General features: G+C 51.3%; 1 protein-coding gene across 8 annotated transcripts in view; it reads left to right on the plus strand.

Annotated features, from left to right (window-relative positions):
- Nucleotides 1-9734: 9734 nt before the first annotated feature.
- CDH23 (cadherin related 23) overlaps nucleotides 9735-19132 on the plus strand; it is a 433102-nt gene continuing 423704 nt past the window's right edge. For all 8 annotated transcript variants that reach the window (XR_006345354.1, XM_043925746.1, XM_043925738.1 and 5 more), the window contains exon 1: nucleotides 9735-10090. The gene's annotated coding sequence lies outside the window, so the exon portion shown is untranslated. The remainder of the gene's footprint in view (nucleotides 10091-19132) is intronic.

The following is a 19132-nucleotide window of genomic DNA, read 5'->3' on the forward strand; positions in this document are numbered from 1 at the left end:
TGCCTTGTTCAAAGTCATTCAGGGAGAAAAGAGCTGACACAGGGCTGAATCATGGGTCTTCTGACCTCTGTCTAGGGCTCCTTTGGACACACCTTGGTCCCTGCTTTCTGGAAGCTTATGATTTGATTGGAAACAAGACAGACAGACATACAACAAAACCATCACTGAAGATTCCGTGTGGGAGTTGTCCAGAGAGTGAGGACTCTGAGGGTTAGAGAAGAACCTGGGGTCTGCAGGATGGGAAAGGAAGACTTCCAGGAGATGGTGTGGCTTGGAAAATGGGCTTCAGCAGAGAGCAAGGAGGGCAGTGGGCAGTGGCAGGAGAGAGGACTGGGGATGAAGAGCAGAGTGGCCCATAGAATAGATGAGTTAAGGCACGGTCTGCTGAACCAGTCCCCTGGTGAGGGGTCATGTAGCCTCCTTCCCCACCTCCCCCCATTATAAAGAGCACTGCACTAAACATCTTTGTACCCATCTCTGTGTATCTGTGTATTTTGCCAGCTGAGATAGAGGCTTTGTGGGAAAGAGAGGTTGGGGTGAAGCCCAAAGATATATTGGGCCTGATTTCTTAGGTTTGGGGGCTTTGAACACCATTCCGAGGCTTCCTCTTAATTCTTCACATCAGGAGTCTTGAAAATGGGAACAAGCTCTTTTCTGGAGTAGTTTGACTGCAATAGGGCCCAGAGGTGGGATGTGGGGCCGGGGATGTGTGCCTCTCTTTACTGGACATTGGATTTTCTGCTGTGTGACTAATGGGGCCGGAGTGGGGCTCAGAGCCTGGAGACAGCAGCTCTTGCTCATTGCTGGCTGCCCCCCTGGTCCAGGCTGTGGATGGGTCCAGGGGTATTGCATTCCTTGGTTCCACAGTCTGCAGCCAGAATGGGCTCTGTGGGCGGCACACAGGGCCCCATTCTGGAAGGCCCAAGCCTTTTTCAAGCTCTGTCACCATCCTTCTATGGAACGCACACTGGCAGATTAACAAGAGGGAGGCAGCCCCTCTGTGTACCCATGTGGAAAGAGCTCCAGGATATATTTTAAGAGCAGAAAATCAAGTTATAGAACAATATGTGAAGTATGACTGTTTATAAACAACAAATAATTCTTAAAACTATACACACACATGCAACCTTATTATTCAATTTTCCCCTCTGTTGGCTGGTTCTATCCATCCATTTATGATTCTTTTAGGGTTAGCCGAGAGCCAGAGCAGGCATCCTTGATGTATTAATGTTTCCCACACATCACATTTTAACCCATTTCCTGGACAATGCAAGGGCTGTAGAACATTCTCATTCTATTTACCCCCTCCCTGACTCATGTGCTGTTGTATCATGTTATTTTAATTTTCTCGCTGTATTTTGAACATTAGTTGTATTGTTTTATACAACCAAGATTCATTTATACTCCTCTGTATTTCCCTTTCTATCACCCCCTTTCCTTTCTGAATATCCAAGCTCCCATCTGGGACCACTTTCCTTCTGCCTGAAGCTTCTCCTTATATTTATTTTTGTGTTTGAACCATTCAGATGGTTCAAAATTCAAAAGAAGAGAAGTGTTCTATGATCAATGTCTCTCTCTCCCACCCCTGCCCCCAGCCCCAAACTATATATTTCCACGTGTCCATAGAACATTACTTGGAAGGATACACACCACATCGAGAGGGGTAGCTTGTCTGCGGTCTAAAGCATCTGCCTTGATAATATATTCCCGTCTCCAGCGTGCAAGGAAAAGTCAGGGTCTGGGACAGGCAGCCAGGAGACCCAGTCTGTGCTGACTGACAGCCTGTCACTGTGCCCGCCGGTGCACACAGCCTCTCGAAATTGTCTAGGTCCTCTTTAGATCCTGGCCCCAGCCCTGTGGGCCGGGAGGGGCACGGGTCCCCATTCCCAGCACAGCTAACGACCATGGCTTCCAGGTACCATTTCATGTTTATCAGCTCATTCACTCCTCACAGCAACTATACCAGTACTGTCACCATTTTACAGGTGAGCAAACTGAGGACTTCACAAGGCAGAGGCAGGATTCAGACTAAATTCAAACAGCCCAGCTCCAGAGCCCAAGCAATTACTAACTCCATTCTACAGATGAGGAAACGGAGGCCCCGGAAGGTCAAGCCATGCGCTCTGCTTCACACAGTCAGGAGCAGCAGAGCAAGAACTTGCATCTGTGACTTTTGAGGTTGATATCCATCCCCCTCCCCCAAGACTAGTGGTTTTCCTATGGGCATTACAATCACCCAGGGAGCTTTCAAAAATGCCATGTGCAGTTGTCAGCCAGATCAATCAAATCCAAATCTCTGATCCTATTTTTACACTCTTAGCCCCCCTTCCAGGAACTTCTGAAGTGTAGTCAGGGTTGAGAACCACTGTCCAGGCCCACACACGGTCAGAGCTTGGGATCTGACTGCTTGGATTTAGTTTAATTCAGACTTTGCTCCCTGTGATCTTGGGCAACCTGCTATTTCATTTCTGTGCTGCCTCAGTTTCCTCATCTGTCAGATTGGTTCATTGGAGTGTCTTTTTCATGTGAGGATTGAATGAGATAATCCATGCAAAGCACTTGGAACAGTGTCTGGCACAAAATCTGTTTTAAATTAACAGTATTATTATTGTTACTCTCTGTGTAGCTTTGTAGAAAGCTTGCCCTTCTCCCTTCAGGTTTTCCATCTGTGAAGGCACCTTGAGGTGTGGACTGCCTGGTCTTAAAGGCGTCTTCCAGCTCCAGTGTGCTCATGTCAACGTTAGTTGTCTGGTCTCAAGCCTTTGCTGCCTCCCCCACTCTTTGAGAAGCCCAGCCCTGCCCATTTTGCATGGAGGCTGCAGCAAGCACATGCCAGGAGAACCAGGGACCTGCTTCTGTGGGTTGAGTCCAGCCTCTTATCATGGTGTTGATACCGCTCACAGCCGTGACATGCTGGGCTGTAGGAAGAGAAATTGCCCATGGTTGGGGGTAGTGGATGCAGCTCCAGCTGTCCCCAGAGAAATACAGAGGGGCCCGGAAGGGGGGCCCTCCACAAGGCAGGGCAGGGGACTCTGGCAGAGCAGGGCACCCCATGCCCACTTCCTACTAGTGCCCAGGGCACATGGTGCCAGTCTTGCCACCAACTGCCATTCTGCACCAATGCATAATTCATGCCCCCATGTGCCAATCTGTGCCAGCTTTAATTAGCGCCTAACTTTTTGTCATTCATTTTGCTGTGAATACCTTATGAATAAATGATGGGAGAGGGGAGCAGGGAGCGGGGCAGGAATGTGAGGGGAGGAGCCTGGCTCCTTAGGCCTCGTGGGGGAGGGATAAGCTTCCGTGGAGAGGCTAGGGAAGCCATGCTCTCAGGGCACACCCCACCCTCCCCACCCCACCCCCGGGACGGGGCCTCGGCTATGCAGATGGGTGGCCCCAGCCCACCCCATTCGCCTCCCAGCCTTGCTCGTTCACAAGCAGCATCCAGCCGCCACAGCTGTGCCAGGCTCCGAGGGCCCACAAACTAAACTCAGGAGCACACATGCTTGGTTTATGGTGGCAGGCGCTGCCCCGGGAGAGGGGAGCGGGCGGGATGCAAACAGGAAGCAACAAATCGGGCTCTGCCACAGCTCAGGGCTGGGAATCCAGGGGGGTGGCGGCAAACGTGATGTGGGAGAAGGAGGCTGTTATGGAGGGCGCCCAGAGGAGAGGCGTTTATGTCCATTAAAAATAATAATCGCCCCTCACAGGGACGAGAGACTTGTTTGTGAGTGTTGTTTTGCTTTCACGGTTTATAAAGCACTTGAGCATGTGTTTTTCTCTTTCGTCCTGAATGGCAACCTTGGGAGGCACTCGGGGAGGCTGGGGGCTGGTGTGCCCATTTACAACTGAGAAGACTGAGGCTCAGAGAATTTATTTGGCTAAGACCCAGGTCCTCTGCATTCTAGTCTCCTGAGCCTTGCATTACACCCCCTGCCTCACCTCCATTCTTGGGGAAGGAAGGAGGGGAGGAAAGCACCCCAGTCAGGGCTGGGGGACCCAGGGAGCCATTTCAGTCCCAGGTGGTTTAATAGGCTGGACAGATTTCAAAGAGCAGACTTGGATTCCCTTGGCTCCTTTCCTCCCATTCTTTCTCACCAAGAGTGCCAGAGGGCCACCAGGGTATTTGGCATTTTAAGGACATAGAGACAGTGAAGCAGAGGTACCCATTCCTCCAAGACGCCAGCCCAGGGCCACTATGGGGCCACGCAGTCTCCTCCTCTCCATCCTTTAGCTCATCATACTCTTCAGTATCATCATGCATCATACGGGGCATCTTTGCCTCCAAGCCCAGCCCCCTCTGCCTCCAGCATCATTTGCTGAGTGACCCCCAGGCCCAGGTGTGGCAGACCAGGCCCTTCATGGTCCAGCCCGTGCCCCTCTCCTGAGATTCCTCTCTCACCCCTCCCGGCACATTTTGGTCCAGCCCTACTGCTCCCCTACCTGAAGTCTCTAAACCATGTGATGCCCCCGTGACTTGGCCCACAGCCCCTCTCCCACAGATGGACTTGCTGACCTTATCTGGCCAAGCACACTCATCTTACAAGGCTCTGCTTAAGTGGTCTCTCCTCTTGGAAGTCTTCCCCAGTTTTCCTGGTTAGGGTGGACTATAACCTACTTGGAGCCTCTCTGTCACTGCTGACCTCTGGTCCTGGCTTCGAGTAGCATTGTCTTATGCCTCCCAGCTACTTATTTCTGTAGCTGTCATTCCAACTGGACTGGAACTGAAGCTTCTCTGAGGGCCAGAAGAGGCCATATGCTTCTCTGTGTTCTCAGCCCCCAGTCCAGAGCCTGGCACACTGTGGACCTTCCAGGAATGCTTGCTAGATGAATGAACAAAGACTTTGTCTCTGCCTTTGAGGATCCTAAAGTCAAAGCTGTCTCTGAGCTAAAGATGAACCTGAACCCTCTACAGAGATGTGGCCACTTCTGGAGAAACAAGGACAAGGTCATTCTGATATAGAAAGAGCCAATATATCAATTCTTTCTTTTCCATCTTTCCTTCCTCCCTTTCCCTCCCTCCCTTACTTCCTTCCCTCTTTCCTTCTATTTCTTCCCTCCTTCCTTTTTTCCCTTTCTTTCCTTCTTTCTTAAATTTTGGAAAAGAAGGGATGGAGGTACCTTGGCAAATCTGACCCCATGTTGCACTGTAATCCCCTACAACTGACAGGAGAATCTTCATATGGTCCATACCTGGCAGGGTTCTCATAGTTGCCAGCAACAGAAAGAAACTCTGGCTAGCTGATGCAGAAAATGAATTTGCTAGTTAGATAAGGGAGAGTTCTTACAGAATCAAACAGAGGCTGGAGGACAGGCCCAGAAAACAGAGAGGGACCAAAGAAGGCAGGTTGCCAAGAACACAGCTGAGAATGAAGCCCAGATCAGGCCTTAAGTGCTGTCAGTCAGGGTTTGGTACTTTCCATAACTTCTGAACTATTCTAAACTATTTCTAAACTTTGTGATTCTCTTCAAGGTTCAAAGTTAAGAGGGGAGCTTCTGATTGGCTGTCCTGGGCCACGTGCCGTGCCCTGTGGCCAGGAGGTGGGTGACGGAGGACCTTCCCTTTCAGTTGTCACAGTTAGAGCTGGGCCTGGTCCTTCCTCAACAGGGAGCTCCCCCCAGGAGGAAGGAGGTCTGAAGGATGCTGGGCCCTGAGCTGGTAGCATCTCTATGGTTCTATGGTTGTCAAAGTGCTCCCTCACTGCCCCAGGAGGAAGGCTGGGCGGGCATCATGATCGTAATTGCAGAATGGAAACCAGAGCTCAGAGAGGCTGAGAGACTTGTCCAAAGTCACATTAAGAGGTGCCCCACAGATTTGGGGGAGAGGCAAAGGTTTCCTATGGAGAGGCAGATGGGGAGAACTCTGGGCTCTTGGTGGACAACCCTGAAATGGTTTGAGAGATGGAAACTCCAGTCAGGAAGAAAGGCTGGCATTCCAGGGAATAATCCCCTGGAGAGAAGAGGGCACTGGCTCAGGGGATAGAGGTTGAGTTCCCTTTACCAGCTCTGAGTCTCCTGCAGATGCTGCCATCTCGAATTTGGCTGCTTCGTGTGCGGACAGCAGGGCTGCTACTCACCTACAGGGTCAGAAAGCTCCCACGGCTCCTGTGGGGAGAGTCCACATGCATGTCCCGGGACCTTGCTCACACTCTTCCGTCCACCCGAGACGCCCCTGTGCTTTTGCTCCATGTGGAATTCCTGTTCATCGTAGCAAAACTCAGCCCTGAAGTCTCTTGGTCCAGACAGCTTTTCTGGACTCAACCTTCCTGAGAATCCATCACCCCACTCTCCTTGGGCTACCTCTCCGCTTTGTGACACTTACCTTGTCAGCCTGTACCTGATTTATATATCTGTCCCCTCTTGGACTGGGAGTGCCTCAAAGACAGCCTGTTATTCACAGCTGTGTCCCCAGTGTGCCGTGCGGGCTTGTTCCTAGCAGATCCGTTCCCGGCTCGTCTGCTATGCTTCAAATCACAGCAGGACTGGCCCCAAATCCCACTTGGGTCTGCAGCTTCTGGCTGGAGTCAGCGAAAGAGAGGTGCTGGGGGAGGCCAGAGCTGGGGGCGAGAAGCCAGGATGTCTCTTCTTCATCCTTGACCTTAAGCAGTGTCTCTCGTAGTAACTGTGTCTCCGGCTCCCACCTGCCAGCTCCACTGTGCTCCCATCTTGTGCTGTGTGACCCTGATCCTGGTGACTGCTTCCTCTCTTCATCCCTCCAGCCTAGGGTGGGTAGCAGCTTTCTGCTGTTGCTGAACTGAGTCACCTCATCATCCCCTGTTTGAATTCTCAGCTCTTCCATCACTGTATGACCACAGTTGCTTTGAATCCCTTATTATGCATTCAAAGCAGTTCTGTGGGCGGGCTGCACTCAGACAGACACCCCAGGTCCTAACACAGTTCTTGGCACAGAGCGGGCACTTGACAAATGCTTGTGGAATAAAAGTGGCTGCCGAAGAATTTCTATGAACAGAAGTATGATGCCCACATTGGAGGAGGTGAATTCAGATGAATTCAGTGCTGTTTTGTTCACTTGTAAAATGACTGCAGAAAGCCTGGGGAGTCATAGTTTGAGAAAAGGGGGCAAACCAGAAAGAAAGCAGGATTTAGGATTGGAGAATCTTTGAAAAGCACCTCTTCTAGTAGTTTCATTTTATGAATGAGGAACAGGAGTCTTATGAGAAGTCGTGTCTCAGTCAAAACCAGTTAGAGAGCCATCTGAAATTCAGAAACCAGATTCCCAACTCCTGGCTCCATCACCATCTGACACTGTGACTCCCTGAGACCTGCCAGACCACATCTCCAGCCCTGCCCTTTGTCCTCAGGTCCCAGACTTCTGTGTCCAATGACCTCCCTGACCTCTGCACTCAGTCACTGCACTGGCCTCTCACACTCTACACACCCTGGCGGGGTGGGGGTGCTCTTGCTCCTCTTCCCTCACTCCCCATCTCAGGGAATAGCACCCTGTCCACTTATTTCCACAAGCCATTAACCTGGGGTCTCCATGACATTTCCCTCTCTCTCCCCCCAGCATCACTCCGTCTCCCAGGTCTGTAGATTTTTTACCTCCTGAATATCCCTTCCCTCCATTTCTACATCACCACCCCAGACCAGGACTCTGATACCTGGACAGCTGAGCTAGCTTATAGAGATGTGAGTTCTGGGGGCGGGGTGGGAGGGGGGAATTTGTGTGCATACATTTCTGTGCTTGTTTTATTCACTGATGTATCCCAGTGTCAAGATTCCCAGGGGTTAGCAACTTTTTTGCAAAGGGCCAGATAGTAAATATCTTAGGCTTTGGGGACTGGAGAATCTCTGTTGCAACTCCTTAACTCTGCAGTTTTACTATGAAAGGAGCCATAACCCGATGGACATGTCTATGTTCTGCTAAAACTCTCTGTACAAAAATGGGGGGCAAGGTGGATTTGGTCTGAAATGTGTGGTCTGTTCCTGGTTGAGAACTTCCTGGCACACAGTAGATGGTAAGTAAATATTTCTAACTGAAGAAAGATGCTCTTATCATCTATCACCTCCCAATCAATTCCCTGTTTTTCCTATTTTCATGACACTCCTACCCCTCAACCTTCATCCCAACCATCTGCTTCAAAGCCTCCACTCCTAGGATAGAGATCAAACCCTGATGAAGCCAACATGCTCTGTACATCTGGGCCCTGCTCTCACTGTGGCTTTACACTCCCTGACCTCCTCACCCTTTGAGCGCTCCAGCCCCTCTAGACTTCCTTCACTTCCTTATGTATACCAGTTCCTTCCTACCATGAGGCCTTTGCACATACTGTTTCTTCTGCCTAAAACCCACTCTCTCTCTCCCCATCATGCATCCCTCAGATCTCAACTCAGCGTTATCTCCTCCAAGAAGTCTTCCCAGGTCCCCTAGGCCAGGTACCATTAAAATATTCCTCTTCCCAGCACCGATTCTGACTGTAATTTTACCTGATTATGTGTTTCATTGACTGTTTTTCCTGTTAGAGAAGCTCTACAAGGTACAAGGACCAAGCCTATTTCTTCCTCTGTCACATCCCCAGAACCTATTTCAGTTAGCTAGCGTATAGTAGCAATAATGAGTAAATGGTAAAGAATGGAGCTTTGGAAGCAGGCAGAGTCTAGGTTCAGTACCTGACTCCACCACATGGGTAACTCATGCACCTCCCTAAAGCCTGTTTTATTCTGGTAAAACCACGCTAAAGACACACCTACCAGAAAAGCTGTGTTGAGATTAGAATGAAGTCAGGTCAAAAGTCTCAGCCCAGAGCCTGACTCCAGGCAGCTATTGTCAATATGCTGATACAGGTCCAGACATCCAGTCAATGATATATGGTTAAAAGAATTCAGAATGTTTAGCCCTGGGAGGTAAAGATCAAGGTCAGGGAATGACCATCTTCAGCTATGCCAGTATAGACTCTTCCTGTTTCCAGCTGTCTGGAAAAGTCATGAAGTCTCCACCCTTACATATGTGCAAAAAGAAGCTGGGAGACCCTTATTCAGGTGTGCACCCTGCTTGGGTGAGGGTGCTCGGGTGACATCACCGGTTTCTTCTAATTCGGGGCCCCTCATTTGCAAGCAACTGGGGACATTTTCAGTTTTGATTGATGGAGGGGGCGCAGATGGGAGAGCATGAGTGGGGTAGGCAAAGGCAGCTGGTTGAGCCAACACAGCTAAGTGGTCCCAATGACTAGAGGGACAGCCCCGCTCGGCGCTCAGCGCGACTTTGGGAGTAGAGAGGGGGCGCTTAAAGCCAACAGATGGCGCAGGCTTACCTAGACCCGGGCGCCCGTTCGTTCTGGCTTCCCGGGAGCGTTCCCCGTTCCGCCCGAGGCCAGCCTGGCCCCCACCCCTCTGCGGGACAGTGGGCGGCCCTGCGGAGCGTGGCTCCCGCATGCACCTGGGGCCGCTTCCTCCTTGCCCCTTTGGGGGATTCGTCGAGTTGCCACAGCAGCCGGTGCCATGACATCGGCAGAGGGCAGTTTCGCCAGCACTGAAATATTCATGCCCTAAGCGCCTGGCCCCGGCTTCGCGCCGCTCCCGGGGGTCCGAGCTGGGTCAGGGGTGGGGGGCTCAAGGATCCTGGCGCCCACCGTGGTGGGAGGGTGGGCGGCGGGGCGCGGCGGGGCAGGCAGGGGCTGGGCGAGGCGGGAGGTGAGGGAGGGAGCGTCAGGAGGCGGGGTCTAGGTGGCGGGGGCCGAGCAGGGCGGAGGAAGCGAGGGAAAGTTGATCGCGGACTTGAGCCGCGGCGGCGGCTCGGGAAAGAGGGCTGCGAGCGCGATGCTTGGTGAGAAGACGAGTCCGACGGCTGCCGGGCGCTGATCTCGGCGGGGCTAGCGGTCCGGCCCCGGGCATGGGGTGCCGGGGTGACGGGCTTCGGGACGATTGGGGCGCGCCTCGTGTGAGCCCGCGGCGCGCCTGAAGTTGCGGCCGGCAAGCCGAAGGGGACCCAGGAGCGGCCAGCGCGCCGCGGATGAGCCTTCGCACCGGCGGCGAGACGCGGCGGTGGTCAGCACTCGAGCAGGCGGCCTTCCGGGGCAGATCCAGCGGAGAGCAGAGCCCAAGGCGCGGCGCCGCTCCGCACATGCACACGGTACCAAGAGCCACGCACCGCCCCTTCCTCCCCCGCTTCCCTCGCCTTCTCCGAGCCGTTCACCCGCCACGCGGTGGGAAAGTTGGAGCCGTGGGGTCGCGACCGTAGCCGCCGAACCACTTGTTCTCGGCACGGCCATTGCCCTCGGCGGGCGCCCGGGGCCTCCTTCCCTCCCCAGCTCCCAGCCAGCATCCTGCGTCCCACTCCCAGCCCGCGGCTGGACGCGCGGCAACTTTGATTCCTGGCAACTCGAATTCCCTCCGCGTTGGCCTTGGGAGGAAAGGCACTCCACTTCCCACCTCGCTTCCTGGACCCGGGAACGTTCGTGCGCTTTGCTTTCTGCGCCTCACAGAGGGTCTGGGTCTGGGTCTGGGTCTGGGGTGGGGAGAATTTCGAGGGCAAAGAGGGCGTTGGGGTCCGATCTCGTCTCCTTCTGCGCTCTGGATCCCCCTTTGGACAGTGGAGGTGGGGTGGGGCACAGCCCCACCGCGGGGTAGGCGTCGGCACTCTCCTCCCCTCATCACTTCTCTGTGCCGGCCAGAGACCCCAGAGGACTCCGGCTCTGGGCCGGCTATGGAAAGACGCACCCCTCGAGGAGCAGGGAGCCTGTGCCGCTCGCGCTTTGCCTTCCCCGGCCACCGGCAGTGCTGGTTGTCCCCAGGGGCTTGCGCTCAGGAATGCAGCCCCTGTTTCCCCTGCAGGTCAGCCCGGGACGCCTGCAGAACCCGTGCGTGCCAAGGTGGTGGCGGCAGCAGCCGGAGGGCACTCAGTGCCTCGCTTTCCCGCGGAGCCAGCACCTAGAGCCGCTACCTCCGTGCCTCCAGCCGAGATCCTGTGCCCTTGCTGCCGGCCACCGCCCCCTGCGACCCTAACCCGCAGCCCTCGTGCAGTCAGCAGCCCACCTCGGGCAAATTAGCCTTTCCTGGGTAGTAGCACGCCCCACCCTCCCCAGTAATTCAGAGAGCAGTGCCTGCCTCTTTTTTCATACTTTGCCCTCTCATACTAGAGAAAGCATTGACTCTTACCTTTCAGCCGCTTAGCAAGTACCCCCACCCCAATTTGGATTGGATTTTGAAATAAGCTGGAGAGGCACAGGGGGGAGTGTGTGTGTGTGTGTGTGTGTGTGTGTGTGTGTGTGTGTGTGTGTGTGTGTGTGTGTGTGTGTGTGTGTGTGTGTGTGTGTGTGTGTGTGTGTGTGTGTGTGTGTGTGTGTGTGTGTGTGTGTGTGTGTGTGTGTGTGTGTGTGTGTGTGTGTGTGTGTGTGTTGGGTGGAGTCAGACAGTTGCCCAGGGGAGAATTAAGCTGCCCAGGGTGGGGTGGGCTGAAAAAGCCTGGCTGAGGCCAGGAAGAGAGGTGCTGATGAGTCAGCCCATTTGTGGGGTGAGACCAGGCTTGGAGTTGATGTTTGGTTCATGGTGCAGGGGTAGGCGCACTGCGGTCAGCACCTATGAGGGTGGTCAGCACCTATGAGTCTGGGTGACCGGATGTCACTCCGGTGGAGGGGCTTGGAGGAGGCCCCTTAGCTGGGGGAGCTGGGATGCTTGGTGCTGTCCCGGGAGAGTGGGAATGCAGTGTGGCTGAATGGCAGAGAGGGAGGGTACCCTGTAGGCTGGAAAGGTGATACTACAGAAGTGACTGGTGTGAACCAGGTGGCTCTGCTCTGGGTGATGGAGAGCTTCGAGAGTGTGCAAGAGGCCGAGAGCTGAATGATATCCTGGCCTCCTCTGGGCTGAACCCCAATATACATGTCTGTCTCCACCTTCCTGACCCCCCCAAAATCTGTGCTTCTCACATATGCTTACCAAAGAGGTTAATTTGAGGGTTATGATGGTGGATGGTCCTGGTTGCCTCCCAGGTATTTCCTCTGCCCATACAAGCAACCTTACCTGCAAACTCACCATTTAAGGTTTGTTTCTTTGAGCTTAATATTTTGAAGGGCGCCTTTCTGAAGCCGTAATTAAAAATGCACATACTTCTGGGAGGTGAAGGTCTAATAGAGCCTTGCTACTCTGAGTGTGGCCTGTGGACCTGCAGCATCAGCATCACCTGGGAGCTTGTTAGAAAAGCAGATTCTTGCACCCCACCCCTGACGTCTTGAATCAGAATCTGTATTTGACAAGATCCTTGAAAGGTTTGTTTTATCAGTAAAGTTTGAGAAGCCCTGATCCACAGTACCTTCTCAGGAATGAGCATTTCACAGCCCTTGGTGAAAGAGTGTCAAAAAGGTCACTGGATAAGAATGTAGGTTTGAGAATGAGATTGAGACTGGGACTTCTTTTCCTGGACGTTTATGGTAGGGTTGGATTAATTGTCCACTGCTGGCTCCTTGAGGGAGCCTCCTGCTAGTGCCAGGAGGGTATCTGTGTTTTGGGCATCTTTAGACAAATTCAAGTAGCAGCTCAGTTTTCTGTGTAATTAAAACACTGCCATGTGTGCTGCATATGGGCCAGTAGGAAGTGGGTGGAAGGGGCAGGGTTTTTGGAAGCTGGTGATAAACTGCTCTGCCTCTAGGAGGCCTGGGGTTGGGTAGATGCTGTCCCTTAAGGAGAAAGAATTAAGGAACTGTCCTCCTCTTCATCTGTCCCTCCCAAATGAATGGAATGACCCACCAATCACACCTCTCCACGGTCTTAGGATTTATGCAGAGGGAGCTGCAGAAATGCTAATTTGGGGCAGTCAGCAGAGGAGAGGATACCAGCCAAGCTCCACTCTTAATTACCCCTGCCACCAGCCCAGGCTGGACACCCCGTTTCTGCTACCCGGTGCCCTGGGAGGTCCCTGGGCCCAAGAAATAGGATGATGCCAAGGCACGGTGCAAGTCACCACCCATGGTCCTCTGGAGGAAGGGTGGTGACCCCGACGCCAGCAAGGCTGGCCTGAGACTGGGGATCTGAGGACTTCAGAGCCTTGGTGGGGCCAACGGTATCACAGGTGAAAGATTATGGCATGACTCGTGCACCCTAGACCTACTAAAAGAGGACTGTCCTTCCTCTGTGCTGGCCTTTTTGCCAGGAGGCAGAGTGGCCCGGGGAGCCGTGGGAGAACGTGGGTTGGCATGGTCTTGGAACTAACAGACAGTGACACTCATGTGAAAGATACCTTCATCTGTGAGTTCAAAAACAACTGGTTAATAGAAGTCTTACTGTCTCCTAGAACCCTCAGGTTTTAAACAAAATTCATTGTTTTAAAATGTGAAGGTGATTTATTTTTAGCAAATTAATTTAACTGCCTTTGTTCATTTTTTAAAAAATTATTTTCAAGCCTTGATTTGAGTTTTTCTTGGCCCCAGGTAGTCCTATTTGTCCATTTAATTGATGTGCAAAGTTATTTGTGAGTTGGACCCTGCCGGATGGGTTCTTTCAGAATGGGGTTATTTTGCCTCCAGTGGAAGGGAAGTGGGGAGGGGAACAGGTTCCTCTGTGCTCTAGCCTCCTGCACCAGTGTGGACAGCACCATGAGTCAGGCGGGTGGGAGGGGTGGTCAACTCCCCAGCTGTGCCTCCCTCACTCACAGCCCTCACCCTGCACTTTGCCCGACTCTGCAGTGGTCTGGTCTCTCACTAGACGGTGAGCTCCTTCAGCATGAACTGTATCTTATTCCTCCTTGTATCTGCAGGGACCGATGCTTAATCACTGTCCATTGACTCAGTGACTATTACATCGGCATCTGGTATGCCTATAACCAGTTTTAACTATTCACATGGATTCCTTTTTGACTGAGCAGCTAGTGGCCGTCTTGCTGTATCCTGGGCTCTAGGCAAATGCCTCTGGAGTAGAGGCACAAACTCATGTGCCTACAGGGGCTGTGAAGCTGACCAGAGAGTAAAGCAGCATCGAATGTAAGACGATAGGGTGTGGTGGGGACTGTGGAGAATCGAAAAGCACAGGCCCCAAGGAAAAGGCACAACTGTAGGCAAAACCCGCCTATATGACAGAAGTCAGAATCATGGTTACTCCAGGGTGTGATGACTAGGGCTCAACGGTTGCTTTTGGAGTGCTGGAAATCTCCATATCTTGATCTGCCTATCTACAAGAGTGGTGAGTGATCATTTGTGCAGAAGAGTCAATTCAGAAGAATTAGAGCATTTATGGAGATAAATAGAAGCGTATTTATTTTGGTTCAATATGAAAATAGCTTTATTGAATTCCATAAGGCAGAAAATGCATACTCTTACCAACGCTATTGACTAGAAGGGTGTCAGTGAGAAACTTGGCATATTTAAGAAGTAGCCACATGGAGATAGCTTTCTAGTCTTTCATTGTGAAATGTAATCTGGTTCTGTCCCGGGGAGTGGTACGGGCTGCTGCCGCTGCTTCTTTCTGGCTGTGTATTTGGGTCTCAGCGATCATGCTCCTGGGGCTCTGCCTCCCTTCAGCAGTGACAGTCTGCAAGGCTCCGTGTATTGTTGGGGGCTCGGGGCTATCAGACGTCTGTCCCTAGCCCCAGGGGCCTCAGGCAGTGACACCGAGAGTGACACAGCAGGTTCCGGCTTAGCTTCCGGCTTAGCGTTTGTAGTTTTGATCTTTCCTTTGCAGAGTCTAACAGCTCATACAAGAGTTGGTTATTATTATGATCATAAACCTGTTCCCTTCCTGATTTTTGTGAGGCCGCTTGGAGGCAGATAGAATTTCCACTCCTGAGCTAAGGCTAAGGCCTTGCCGAGGCCTTAGTTTTCTCAGTGGTTGAATGGGAATAATTTCCAATTACACTGTAGGCTTGTTGTCAGCATTAATAAGACGAAAACTCTAAAGAAAGCCTTTTGTGCAGGGCCTGGCACATGGTACACATGAAGAATGTGGTAGCTTTTTTATTATCCCTTTTTGATTCAGTCATGTGTTAGGCACATTGTATTCCAGCAAAGAGGTGAAACCTCCCCTTACTTTGAGAGTTGGACAATCTATAAGTTCTTAAATTGAATTCTGCCTGAGGATGTATGCATGTGTGGTTGTGGTTTTTCATTTTGCATTAATTATTAGCAACATTAAAAAATGTCATTTTCGTAATAAAGAGCTAGATTTCTGGCATATCTGGCTAGAACAGGCAACATTGGGTCTGTGTTCCCAATTGACGGTAATTGGTTGGGGCTGAGTTGCAGCCACCCCCTTTTATTTACTTATATTTTTATTTAAAAAATGCTTTGAGGGTTATATACATACAATAAAGTGAACAGATCTTAAATGAAAGTGATGGGTTTTTGCATATGTGTGCACGTGTGTAACCCCAGCTGGATCTGATGCATCCTTGGTGGCTTGATGAGGCTCCCTCAGGCCCCCTCCTGCTCTTTTTGTGTGTGTGTGATACTCTTATTTTATGTAATAGCATATTATAATCAAATAATGTAATTACAGAGTTTTCTATAGCATTATTTTTAGAGACTGTTTAGTTTTTCATTATATTCATTGAAGTAACCACTATTATGATTTTGCTCTGGCTTCTGTCAACATGTGAGTTTTACAGGTGCGCTTATAACCTTCAGTTCTCCTCAGTCTCCACCATTCCCTGTTGTCTCACATCTGACCCCATTTATTTACACTACATCCTGGCCCGTTTAGCCACATGAGTTTGTGACATCTATGCCAAGGGCTAGAAGAATCCTTAGAAACTAGCTGGATGTACCTTGTACCACGTTACAGGTGCAGAAACTGAGGCTCGCAGGGAGTGGGCTGCTTCCAGACCCTCTCCTGGGGTGAGGTGGGCCTGGGCGGTGGCTAATCAAGGACAGAGCCCTGCTACTTCCACCTCAGCATGAGGCCAGGCAGATCGTCATCTCTTGGTCCCTGGCATCCAGGGCCTGACCCTGCAATCACAGTCACCCAGAGCCTCCCGCAGGCTGATCAACCTAAGAGGGAGGGAGTCCTTCCTGAAGATGTATCTTCCCCAGGACAGGCTCTTAGCAGCACTGCCTTCCTCTTTAAAGGCCATGCTCCATTTGGAGAGGAGCTGCAATGCCATTTGTGACAAGGGCCCTGTGTACCACCTTGATTGTGTCTGTTTCTGAAAGGAAGGCTGTAATTTGGGAGCCAGTGAAATCAAGGGAGGGAACTAGAGGAGAGCAGAAGAGAGACAGAAAGGGAGGGAAGGGAGAGAAAACAAAAGGGGTGGCTGGGACTATGTCTGGGTCTCCATTTGTAGTGCTGGTCCTGTCCCCAAGAAATGCTGGCTTTTCCTGGCTTCCTTGGGGCTCAGTCAGGGTGGGCTGGGTCCCTCCAAGGACTTCCCTTTAGCTCTGCCCCTCTTGTGCTCTTTGATACAGAGATAAGAGACTTGTCATCTGGCCTGGGGCTTATCCAGGGCTTCAGTCTCCAGTCCTCTGCATCCCTTCTCTGACTCTCACCTGCCCTTGCCCTGGGAGGAGACTAATTTTGACCTTTTCTCCTGGGGCCAGAAGAGCTGCTATCTTCAGGAACCAGTGGTGACAGAACTCTAAGCCAGGCCCCTCTCTGTCCCTTCTACAGAGGCCTGAGGCTTTGTCTTAGGAGAGGCGTGGGTAGACTGCCACAGGAAATCTAGCGTGTATTGGACAGTGGGGCAGGAGGTCCTTCCTTTGTGTTTTAGGGTCTCACATCCACTGTTGGGGAGACCTTTCATTTAGCTGTTCGGTCAACCAATACTGAGCATCACCTGTGTACCAGGCTTCTCTAGTGACTGGGGATTTATGCTGAGCATCTACAGCAGTGCTGTTCAATAGAAATACAATGCAAGCCACACATGCAAGTCACATACATGGTTTTAAATTTTCTGGTAGCCATTTAAAAAAATTGAAAGAAATAAATGAAATTATTTTTGATAATCTGTTTTATTTAACCCAGTGTATCCAGAATATTATCATTTAGCAGTAATCAATATAACAAACTATTAATGAGATCTTTTACAGTCTTTTTTTTAAAAATTAAGACTTTGGAATTTTGTGTGTGTTTTGCATCTATAGCACTTCTCAGCTGGACTCAGCGCATTTCAAGTGCCCATTGGCCATGTGTGGCCGGGGGCTACTTTACTGAACTGGGGGAAATAGATAATAAATACACACTCAAGACAATTTCAGATGTTCATGAGAGCTAAGAGAAAACAGAGGATCATTGACATGCTAAGGGCAGAAGATAGAGTAGGTGGGGAAGGCTTCTTGGAGAATGGGAAGATGTGGTCTATCTCCATGGACCTGAGTCCTGGCAGGGTTGGGGAGAGGAGTGGAAGGTGGGGAGGGGTCCGTGTGTCCTCAGGCAGTCCCCCAGTATTCCACAGCACTTTGATTACCAAGCATGGGATTAAATATCCCTTCTCCTTAGAAGGCCCAAGTAGAGGGGGCCTGGAAGTGCTAGCAGTGTTTTAGAAAAGCACCTTATCTGTGTGTGTGTGGGGGGGGGGTGTCTCATTTTCTACGCATACTTTATAAGAGAAAGATAAGGATTAAGTTCATCTTTCTGCTGCTTTTTACACTTGGGAGTTTTCCAAGGAAGGAGGACTTTGGCATGGAAAGCTGAGGAAGTTGGGGCAACCCAGAGCAGCGGGGGTTGTGTCCTCTGGAGGAGAGGGTCTGGCCTGTCCAAAGTAGCAGGGCTTGGATGCCAGGGGGCTTCTGGTGCTTAGCAGACCAGAAGGCCCATTTTTTTTTCTGCTGGACTAGGATGGGAGGAGGACGGGGAGGGGATCTTGGGGCTTGGAAGAAGTGTCACGGACAGAATGCTCTGGGGCTGGGTAAATGCAGACCTTCCTTGCTGTCTGGACTTTGCCTGGTTGACCTGGGCCAGGGTGAACATTCAGGTGCCCACAATGTCCAGTCTGTCTGGGCAGCTGGTGTAAGAGAGTCAGGCTGGTTATGCGGACACTGGGCAAATTGCACTTGCTCGCCCCGTATAAAAGGGGGCACCACTGCAGCGGTTTTTGCCTGTGGTTATAAAGCAGCATGCAGGATAAGTGTGGTTAGACACTTCAACTTCTCAAAATTCTCTGGAAATCTAGATTTAAAAACTACAAAATTGTATTTCAAATGTTAGCAACCAATTCAAGTATTTAAAAACACCATGAAGCCACCATTCATTCATTGGTCAAATTTTTATTGAGCCCCTACTGTGTGCCAGACACTGTTTTAGGCCTCTGGGGTCTGTCAGTGGCTCCCAGTTCAGTTCATTTCAGTCGCTCAGTCGTGTCCAACTCTTTGCAACCCCATGGACTGCAGCACGCCAGGCCTCCCTGTCCATCACCAACTCCCAGAGTCTACTCAAACTCCATTGAGTCAGTGATGCCCCACCCTTGTGTGATATACATTGTTGGGAAAGGCCCTCAGGTAAGCTGCATGTAACCCACAGATGGCCAGTTGATATAAGATCTTCGTCATAAACGTAGAGTTTCAGGGATGAAAATAATATCAGGAAGCATTTATTAAACACTTACTGTGTGACAGCCCCTGGGCTTGGCACTTCATATAAAACCCCCTGCTTAGTCCTGACAACAACCGAATGAGACGGGGACTTCTATTGGTTGTAGTTTACAGATGAGAAGTCAGGCCCAGAGAGATGAAGCAATTTACCCAGAGTCACAGAGTTAGTAGGCAGCGGGGTCAATGTGACCCAAGGCAGTCTGAGTCCTTAATCCTTACTATGTCCTTCCCATTGTACTGTACTTAGGGCTAGAGCCAGATCCCTGCTTAGGCAGATGGAAACTGAGTCTGGAAAGGACAAGTGAGCCCTGCTGGGTCTGCACAGAGGCAGTGACAGGTATGGACTTCCAATCCAGGCCTGTCAGGCGTGTTTATTGCCATGTGGACTTTACCTGTGATTGACTCTTCCCTGGGGTTGGACAGTCAGGTGCCTACAGCACCCAGGCATTTAAGAGCAGGGCTGGGCAGTGATTTAACATCCATGGGAGTAAATGAGGGGGCAGCTCACCGGCTTAGACTACAGGTCATCTGCTTGGATCAGGCTGCCCCATATGGGTAGGCCAGGCATGTCAATGCTCTCTGCTCTTGCCTAGACTGGAGACCTCAGCCTGACCTCAGCTCTCTCCCCTGTAAAACCCGGGGGGTCAAATGCAATGACTTGTGGTTTA

This window comes from Cervus elaphus, chromosome 15 (genome assembly GCF_910594005.1).
Source record: "Cervus elaphus chromosome 15, mCerEla1.1, whole genome shotgun sequence".
Taxonomy (NCBI): domain Eukaryota; kingdom Metazoa; phylum Chordata; class Mammalia; order Artiodactyla; family Cervidae; genus Cervus; species Cervus elaphus.